This window comes from Solanum verrucosum, unplaced genomic scaffold (genome assembly GCF_900185275.1).
Source record: "Solanum verrucosum unplaced genomic scaffold, falcon-dt-bn FXZP01000177.1, whole genome shotgun sequence".
NCBI lineage: Eukaryota > Viridiplantae > Streptophyta > Magnoliopsida > Solanales > Solanaceae > Solanum > Solanum verrucosum.
In genome coordinates this window covers 1,843,288-1,853,073 of record NW_026020401.1, presented here as the reverse complement: position 1 = coordinate 1,853,073, position 9,786 = coordinate 1,843,288, and positions in this window count along the sequence as shown.

The window sequence follows — 9,786 nt, the reverse complement described above, 5'->3', positions numbered from 1 at the left end:
TAATAGCAATTGAATAGATAAGAAAAGGAAGTTTAGGCCCGAGTCTAGATATGTTCGCCTGGGCCAGTACCTGGGCCCATTTTCGTTTTGGGCCTTTGGCCCATTTGAATCATTTGTACCTGTCCTAAACTAGCATAAAATAAAATATTATCTGGGCATTAGGCCCAATTTTCACCTGTCCTAAATTCTAGCAAGACAATAGATAAGTGGGCTTAGGCCCAAAAATAACAAAATACAATTTTATATAAAGAGTAAGCCTTTGGCCCAATCTTTTTCAATTCTCCTCCGCTTTCACATCCTTCCACCTTCGAGACCTATTCATCGGTTTTTAGTTGGCTGACTCGATAAAGATGGTTTGAGCCTTTATGGCTCTTCCGAAATGCAAGGAGGAAGATAGGAGTTCGTAGTGAACTCAGGCAGATTGCACATGCAAAGAAAAGGGGATAGAAGAAATGAATTAGTAAGTATTTAATAGAGGCTGATCTAACAGATCTTAAGAATTCCAAGTAAAGTCCAACATAGATAAAATGTAACGCACTTGAATTAATAATGCTATCAAAGGAAATTTAATAGGACGCATTAAGACATCTGATCATTCTAAATCTCAAGGGAAAAATCAAATAATAAGTAAAGAGGTTAATTGAAACGAACAATCAAGAAATGATTACCCTAAATACTTGACGCATAATCTGATTCAAGGAGGAAGGAAAACCCCCAATACCCTTATTATCCATTTAAACTCATACAAACTTGCACATGTTTTCAAATAAAATTAAAAGATGAGCCAAGAAGAAACACACTGCCATAACATACAAAAAAAAATGAATAGAAACTTGGACCAATTTAATGCACATAAGACAAACAAGTTTTAATGACATATCACATACAGAAGATGACCAATTAATTTATAAAGCAACATTAGAGAATAGACCGAGTAAAATTATACTAAAGATTGACTTAAATTTTGGGGAAATGACAACTTAAACCGACAAAATGAAACTAGCATTTAATCTCTTAAAATTACCTAAGACAAAGCAATCTCATATTTTAAATAGACTAACCGCACAACAGGGCCACACCCCCACTGAATAGATATCCAAACACTGCATCGACTAACGTACGCTAAGTTCAAATCCAACAACAAATATTAGTATTTTATACTAAAGTAGAATGAACTATATACTTGAGCAACACCAATATAGACCTCATGAAAAAAAAAAAAACCGACATAAGAAAGAGATAAGGGAGGCATGCTAAGGAACTCATACTTAAGCAGCAAAATTAGGCATTTTTCTTTGACTAAAACTCTACGTAAGATGGAGACACGAACATGGATAATAGGAGGTAAGCTAAGCAGGAACATGCTACACTTTCAAACAACAATGGGGAAGGGACGGAGGAGGACCAAACACCATTGAATGAAAATGATTTGGGTACAGACATTTAAATCAAATTTTAGCATGCTTCAGGGTTGAGACCAAAATGACAAACAAGCTAAATTTAATCGGGGATAGAACCGATGCTTACCGAGAATTGCACTAACATCAGTAAACAACTAAATACTAGTTGACAATCATACAATATCACGCAAACTTTCAGATTTCAACACTTCAAGAGGCGAAAGGAATGAGCCGTAGGCATCGAACTTGAGAATAGAAACAAGAAAAATAGGACATGCTGTAAAGTACAAAGAGGGAAAACCAAAACTTGTCTTTCAAAATAAACTCGACCAAAACGAATCAGTAACGAGTCAAAACAGGCAGCAACAAATTCGATTTAACAATTCGAACCATGGCCGATACAACACCTAACTCATAATGTTGACATTCTTGGTTTATTCGTTCAACTTGAGGTAAAAAAAAAGTCAAAAATTAAACAATGTTATATATTCATGGCGATCAGAAAATGAAGTAGAACGAATAAAGCATCTCGACAACTAGACTAAAGGCGACTAGGAACGTAAAGAAAAGGTAAAGGGACAGAACATCATAACCAACATATTCAAAGTGTAAATCATACAAGTGTGAACAACATGACCAACATGAATCAAAGTAAACCTTATTGATTTCGGATCCAAGCTTACTGTCCGAAAACTCACAAGAAAAAAACAAATATCGAATACACGCAATATGCTACATTGAGAACGAGATACAGAGAGAAGGTTTATACCTTTCTCGGGGCAGCGAACGGGAACCAAGAGCTAGCAACGACTTCACCACTACGCGAACTTGACCCCGAATAGCAAATAGGGAGTCTGGACAGAAATCCGAGAAGCTATCTCAAGTTCGAATGAACTTGTGATAGGGCGATGGATAGCACCAAAAAGAAAATAAAACTAAGTTCTTAGACGAGTTAACCTCTCAATTTCAGAGTGTATTTCATATATCTTCCGACTGCTTCTCCTTAAGCTATTCTTATATTTTTTGCTAAAAAACTCTTCCAACTCCCCCAAAAATCCCCCTCTCTACAATTAATAAGGGGAAATATATAGAAGAAACTAGGGTTCGAAATGGGGGGAAAATGAATGAAAAATTCGGATTCAAAGCCCATTTCGAAATTCCAAACTCAAAATCTTCTTTCACCATTTTAAGGGAACACCTTTTTCTGAAATTTTCTCCCCATTCCGAAAGAGGAAAGGGGAGAAACGCGTGTTGTACGGATTGAGAGGGACGTGAATAAGGAGACAAAAAAAATCACAGTGTACGTTTTCTGCACACTGATGCCGCTACCGCTTTCCGTCTAATTGACGGAAAATGTGAAGACACCGTCCGCTAGCTGCTTTAGAACGTTGGGGCTGCTGGAAATCTCTTCTAATTTTCTTTTGTGAATTAGAACGGGCCGGGTGGGGTTTAAAAGTGGGCTGGTTTATGTTGCTGGGCTGCTGTAATGTTATATTGGAGAGTGGGTATTGGATTATAAATAGGGGAATATTGTATGTTGGGCTGAGAGAATGAAAGGTGTTGGGCTGATTGTTGGTCAATTTTTCTTAAGCACATAGCCACATTAATTGCAACTTTGGCCAAATTGAGGTAATTAGTTAAATCGGCTAGAGCTTAAATGAAATAAATAAATATAACTAATTAACGAGCTTCTTAATTTTAACGAAATAAAATAATTAGCCTACTGAACTAATAACTCAAAATATAAACTACTAATTTAGACAAAATTAGTTTAATAAAGTATTAAAGTAAAACTAAAATCTTTTTGAGACCATTTTCGCATATTTATAAAAATGTACCAATTATACGTAACACATATATTATTTAACAATTATAAACAAGTGATAAACTATTTAAAATGATTTGAAAATATTTTTATTTTATTTTATATTTATATATGTATGTATGTATATATATATATATATATATATTTATTTATTTATTTATTTAATTTCCTAAAACTAATTATTTGAAATCGTTCGAAATTAAAGAAGCTCGATGATTAGTCTATATTGTGGAGGTCCAAAATTGGGTGTCAACAATAACAATATAAAACAATTTTAAAAAACAAACATTTTGAAACTTAACGTTTAAATAACTTTAAAGCATATTTAAGCAATATAAATAATAGTAATGAAAATATTATTATATAAACAGAAAAATATAAGAAATTATTATATCAAAACTGTCCAATACACATCTATTGCTACACAATTTTTAACGCTATCTAATTATTTATTCTTTCTTTAAAAACATATTTTGATTTTTAAAAATAAAAAGAAACTTCAACTACAAATAATTATCCCTAAAATTCCTCACCCACTTGACTTCTTAACTTCCTACCCCAAAAAAAACTCAACCGTATTAATTTAGTAAATTTAAATAGGACAGTCTTTTCTTTAGTTTTTCCAGGGGAAAAAATGCATTTCAATAAAGAAAATTCAAAGCAATAATAATGCTTACCATTTATGAAAAGGTAATTTTTTATCATATTTCCTCTCTTATTCTTTTGTTTTATGTGGTATACATTATCAATAATTGAACTTTATTTTAGAAGTTCTAGATGTTGAAGATGATCAGTTGATGAAGTTAGGATCAAGCCATTTCTGTGATGAATATATGTAGTTGAAGAAGGAGAAACATTTTTAAGACTATATCCGATAACTATGTCAAACATATAATATATTTTAATTGTTTTAATCTTATGTTTTGTTTCAAAATCAAACTGTGTTGGATGTATTTACATATAATTTATGATTCTTTGTTTACTGCATATTTCATAATTATAATTTTTTAATCTTATTTTTTTAATTTGCAAATGAATGATGAAACTATGATGGAAATTTTGAATTAAAAGATTATAAGTATTTAAATTTGAAGATATTATATTTTTAAATGATTAACTTAATTAAAACTAGAAACTTGTGATTATGGAATTCTAAATAAACTCTTACTATTTCACAAATTTATCTTTTCAGATGTTATAAATATATTTAACTACATTGAATCTATATATCTATATAAAGCTGGAAATAGGCAAAGCTGATGTGGCATGCCTTATTAATCAGTATTGCTATTTATCTATTTTTCCATAATTTTGAATTTTTTTCATCATTTTTCTATTCAATAATCTTTTTTTAAAAAAGTAACTTCCTTCCTCATTATTAGCATTTAGCATAATGAGCAATTAAATTAGGAAATTATTTATTGCTTTAGCCCACGCAGCATCGGTTACGTCTTGATGCTTTTAATCACCAGTAATTAATTGGCAACATTCATTTACTTATTCATACTCTATTTTCGCATATATATACTCCTCCTTATATCTGTCATTTGAGGTCTAAGGCAAGTATTTTTCTCTTTTCTTTTATTTTATTTTATTCATGATTCATAATCCTTAATTTTAATCTATATATATGTTATCATCATCTTATAACAGGCTAATCAATATGGAGTTTTTTTTATGTGAAGAGGCAAGTCAGATATTTTTTTTTAATCAGTGTCACTGTTATTTAAGGTTTTGCAAGACTTTATCATAATTTTTGTGATTGAAGTGTATTTTTGAAGTTGTTAATATATATGAATACCCATCTCTCTCACTCTCTCTCAATCTATACAATATCAAAGTTTGGTATAGACAAAGTGATGTGATATCTATCACCAATAAATTATTCATCTTTTTTCTTTTTTTATTCGGATTTTTTTATTATTTTTACTTTATTATTGCAATTCAATAAAAGGCAATGCAAAAGTGTAAAGGAAAACAAACATTCATATCCAATATAGAAAATCTATGTAACATAAGTTGGATAAAAAAAAGGGGGTGATGTAAAACTTAGTTTTAGCGTAAAAAAAATATTTTTCCTTAGATTTGCAGGAAAACGTATGGATCATTTATTGCTCATTATAGTTACCTATTATTTGTCCTTATTACTTTTTCTGCATGTAATATCTCCTCAAGTCTCTCTTAATTTTCTGTTTTAATTATTTTTAATTGATAATTATAATTATAATTACCTTAACAAATATCAAGCAACATTTCAAGACTTATATAAGTCCACATCTCAACACACAAATCGCAATTGCAAGATTTAAATTTGTGTGCATCATTTTGCTCAATTTAATTAATATAAGAGATATTTACTTTTATCTCTTAATTTTCAATAGACAATGTAAAATCTCAATATCGCTATATATGATTCGTATTTAACAGAGTTTGTATGAATTTCTAACGCTTTCGCATATGTATATGAAAATCTGATGAAAAAATACATTGTTCAACACATTTTCTAAAATAATAGCAATTGATGTCACTCGAAACTAATTGGTAATAACATCGACGTTATGCGACTAAAGATAAAAAGGAAATGGAAGAAGGAACACTTAAAGGGAGAGTTATTTCAATATCTTCCATATATAATTTACTAGGCACAATAATAAATATTATCATAAGAGAAAAATAAGAATTGACGGTTAGATAAAATTAATTGGAGACTAGAGATGATGAATTTGAAGAGAAAAAGAAAGAAAGAAAGATTTATTTGATTTGTAATATATTTTTTTTTTCTTTCTTTACAATTTTATAAAAGGAAGGTGAATGAAAAAGTAAAGATGGAAGAAGAGTGGGCAGTAGGAAAGAAGTCATGGAAAGGAAGAGAAAAAAAAAGAAAAATGTGAATATATTTTTTATACCCTGATAAAACCAGGATAGCATGTAAATGGGACTGTTAGACAAGTTCATGTATTTATATAGTAGCTAAGTTTTTAGATTTAAATTTAAAATATAGTATATGAACATACTAAAGATTAAATTTTCCATGAAAGGAAATAAAGTTAAATACTTATTATTAAATGTATAAAGGAAACTTATGTTTCAAATTTGTTACTCATGCACGTCAAAAAATCAATTTTATCATTCACATATTATAAATATAAATTATTTAAAATATATATTACCGCGCGAAGCGCGGCTCAATTCACTAGTTTACATATAAAGGAAGATAATAATACTATCTCTCTATGTAATATAAATGGAAATTGCCCTATATCTGCTCACAATTTATTTATTTATCCTTACTAACATTTAAAAAAAAAAAATCAATTTAACAAATAAATAAAAGAGAATTAAAGAAAGAAACAAGGAAAAGAAGATAAAACGAATAAAAGGGACGAAATGTAGGTAAAGGGTAAAATAGAAAGGATAAGGATAAGAATAACAAATTGATCCTCTTTTATTAATTATTGTTAATTACAAATTTTTTTTGTATTGATCTTCTTCATTTATTATTTTTCTCTCAACTCAAACATATATAAATTATAAGAAAAATAATGCATTGTATTTAAGAAAATTCAAGGGTAAAATTTAACAACAAACTAATCTTCTTTAAACAAACTAATTCATATTAAATGACTTGAATTATACTTTTGTTCAAATTAATAGAGTATAGTGATTCTAACTCGTGTTATTTTGATATTGTTTGTAACTGATTGACGACTTGCAATAAAATCTAATAACCTATAGGTGGACTTCTTAGAACAAAGGAGTATCAATCATATTTTAAATGCAATAAAGAAGGAAATTATTTACGAATAAAATGATTTGAGTCAAATTTTACATTTTCATAAGACTCTCTAAATAAAATTATAGTTGTGATATTAAATAGATACCCATTCGAGTACTTCTTTTGATAAAGTAGAGTTAATGGGTAATATTATAAAAAAATAACTATAAATTGTAAAACATATACTTTATTAGATTAGTTTGTATTATGTGTAAAGTGAGATTAATTTGTATTATATTAACTTATGTTGTACTTAAGTGGATTTTATCATAATTGAATATTACATTTAAAAAGTTCTATGCGTATTTTCATCTATTATATACACTATTATTTTATGCATATTAAAAAAATGCTAAAATTATTATTAACAAATTCAAATTATGAAAGAATTTAATTAATAGAATGAAAGAGCATAAATAAATAAAATTTTAAAACAAAGAAAAATGTTGAAGAGCAACACGTGAAGCAACTAAAAAAACTCTAAAAACAAGCAAAAATTTTACCGACATGAAATTTATTGTCATTAATGGGATCAAACTGTGTTATACATATTTATATATAAAAGTTGATTTTACGTGTTAATAGTTGATACACTAATTTAAATGATTTTTTTCATGTATACAAGTGTATACTATATATTCAAGCATAAATATAACGTTATTATTTTTTCAATATTATCCGCGCATCGCACGGGCACGTATACTAGTAATGAATAAAAGGAGTAATAAAGTTATCAGGTAAATAAAATGAAATTCTTTCGATAATAAAAGTTATAGGATAATGATTTGCTCATTTTTCAGAACAAATTCCTAATGTGTTCTATCGACCGTGACTCTTAACTTATTACTAAAATTATCTCTCGATCAATTATTTTAATTTTCTAGAATTATCCTCTCGAACTAACCAAAGTTAGCTACTTAAATTACACACAAGATTACATCAAAGCTTCATCATCTCTAATACAACTTTTAAATTTAAGTAATTAATCTCTTGATAACTTATATGTGATTTTGTTCAAATAAAATCTAATCCTATAATGTTTCTCAAACAATACAAGGTATACTAACAATGTTAGTTGAGGACTTTCAATTTAACAATAATAAACGCATAGTTGAACAAATAGAGAAGAAAAGCAGATCAGTTATAATTAACCACTATTAAAAACTAGGAAACGTATCTGCATTAATCAATTTAGAAAAGATTTTTAAAATACAAATTTTGTCAAACAAATTTGATAAAACTTTTCATGTTTATGCATAAAAAACAATTATAAATATTCATGAAATCCTTATCATATAATTTTGTTGTAAAAATTAGAGTTAGATGAATATTATTCTTTTTATTATTATATCTTCTTTAAAAATTAAAATATATAAAAAGATTTTCATTTTTAAAGATGAATTTCTGTATGGGATTTTAATAGTGGTAGGTTTCTTTCTTTCATTAGATAGTACAGAATATTTGTTTTCCAAAAAAAAATTCATTAAGAATAAATCATAAAAAGAAACGAAACTAAACATATAAGGGAAAAAGTAATATAAGTAGTAGAAACATTATAATTCAATGGGATTGCTCCTCTTCAACTAGACAGTTAAAAGGTATCGACTACATATTCTTTTGATTATAAGATTAAAAACTTGAAGGCTATTTTTTTCTTAAAAAATTAATCATAAGTATTTATAATCCTTTTTCTTAGTTATTATCCTATGGCTAAAATTAAGCTAATTAACAATGTCTTTCTCTAAGCTTATTTATTATGGAGCAGAGATAAATTCTATAATATATTTTTTTTTTCTTTACATGTGTGTCTCGTGAGGTGAGGACCTAGTCATCCTTCATTCTGCGTTCCTTTGCTTCAAAAGAAGCCAAAATCACCTCTATTTTGATCTTGTGCATTCGATACATTTTCTCCGCACAAAAAATTCATAATAAGCTCAAAACACTAAAAAAAGTTGATGTAACAATATAATTATGTATAGAATATAAAGTAATAACTTAATATAAATATATACTTTCAAGTGAATATCACTCCACAATTTTGACATATATAATTAGAGTAAAAAAAAAATTTAAAAAGGAAGAGAAATCACAGAGAGTAGGAAAGTTATTAATGATATAAAGAATGATTATGTAATTTCCAAGTCGTAAGGAATAACCTCTAGTTTTTCAAAGTAACAATAAGTAGAAGGAATTTAAGTAGTTGTAGGGAGAATGTGCTCAGGAAAATATTAAGGATCAACAGAGTTTAAATAGCTATTAGAAATTAAATATAATTATCAATGTTGCAATTATAAAATAAAAAAATTGAACTGTCGCAATTAATGCTAACGTTAGTGTTACTGGTAATTTAATTTTAAATATATACTTGAATCCATTTATTTTGTAATATAATAGCAAATTAACGTTACTGTCATTTGTATGGAGTTAATGAATCAATGTCTTAATTTCAATACCATTCAACAATGATTTAATTGGAGAAATTATGTGTTATTAACAAGGAAATGGAGTAATTTTACTTAGTTGTTACATTTGGAAGGAAAAGTTATTTTAAATAAATGCAATAAATTCTAATAATAAGGAAAGAGAGTATTTTTTTTGTAGGAGTTTTTTAACAAAAATGAAGGAAAAAAAATGAAATTTGAGAAAATAGATGAATAGTAATACTCCAATGAGCTATGCCACATCAGTGTGCTTATTTTCTTATTGGATTAATTCATCCAATAAATGATTGGGAAAAAAACACTTAAACCCAAAAAGGTAAACTATTTATAAATGGCTACCCTTTT